This window comes from Poecilia latipinna, unplaced genomic scaffold (genome assembly GCF_001443285.1).
Source record: "Poecilia latipinna isolate Pla-1442-1.1 unplaced genomic scaffold, P_latipinna-1.0 Scaffold4277, whole genome shotgun sequence".
NCBI classification, from domain to species: Eukaryota; Metazoa; Chordata; class Actinopteri; order Cyprinodontiformes; family Poeciliidae; genus Poecilia; species Poecilia latipinna.
In genome coordinates, this window is record NW_015116893.1 from 1,617 (window position 1) to 3,049 (window position 1,433).

A 1,433-nucleotide genomic window follows, 5' to 3' on the forward strand; every position below is an offset into this window, starting at 1 on the left:
ACCCCCCTTCAAGTGAAGTGTTACCGAATTGTCTAACTTTTTCCCTCTATACAGCACCCGTGTGTGTGCGCGATGTATGTATGCATCACACATACACACCCATGTGTGATGTAAGTAATTTATATAAATGTTTATTGCTAGTTACATATGTATATTATTAATATATATTATTAATATTTAATACCTTGGATGGAGTAGCTTTCCAACTAATAAGCAATTTCCCCTTGTGGATTATTAAAGTCTGTTCTTTTCTATTCTATTCTCGGACAGTGGGAGAAAGCCTTTGGAAGCTGGTGTATTGTACCGTTGATGGTGCTCACTCAAGGTAGATATGCTTCTTTTGACGGGATTAGATGACACATGACGTGACCCAGTTTGTTTGAAGCATACTGAAAATCTTAGCGCATTTTCTTCTTCCTCCACCTTAGCATCTCTTTGTTCCTCTGAATAGGCTGTGTCTGGCCTTTGGAATAAAACACTTTTGCTCTGACTTCACCTGCAGCACAGATTTGCACCTGTACCCCACTGTCTGTCTGTTCATCCTTCTAGCTCAAGGGCTTGTCTCTTTCCTGTTTCTCTTTACTTTTTCTTCTGTCTCTCACTCCCCCACACTGTCTTATCTTTCCATGTTCTCGCCTCTCACCCGTTCTCCCATTTGAGTTTCATTTCACGGATTAGCCTGCCAGAGACCCCACAGCCTGAAATGTCTCAATCACTTGCTAGCTTCCCTCCAACTCTGTCAGTGTGACAAAGCATGGGTATGCGCATGTGTGCGTATGTGCTGTGCTCTGCATGCATATAGATTTTATGAATTCCCAGTTTCATCCTGGCATTGCCCATATTTTTGAGTGAGTTCAAATATTTTTGTAGAACAAAACCATGTATGAGCAGCAAGTTTAAGATAATCTATGAAGTGCAACTAATAATCTATAGCATAGCGAGTGTAGAAGCAGATCGTTTTTAGGTCATGTTTCGAAGCTCATCTCTGCTCTTTGTCGAGTTGTAAGACCTGGATAAATCCAGGCTTAGGAAGGAGGAATCTGCTGCTTATCAGTCTTGAGAGGTGCTTGGGGCTAACTTAACCCTCCACAGCCTGTTAGCTGGCTGCGTCTCTAATTGGGAAGCGGTGAGGAGAGGGGCAACAGGGGTGAGTGGTATTCAAATTGTCTATGAGGTAATCCTCACTCTACAAATGTGTGCTGTGACCCCGTGACCTTGCCTCTAATGATGTGGCTGCAGCAGAACCAAAAAAGGAAGACATGCAATAAGAGTTAAAGAGCTTGAAGGTGCTTCAGACTGCTCTTACCATTATACCAAACTTTCAATGCTGCTTATTGAATTCAGTATTGGGTTTCTACTCTTTCACATTGTGGGCTGCAAGTTGAAATCTATTTTAGCCACATACTCTGGAGCAGTGGTTCCCAACCTTTTTA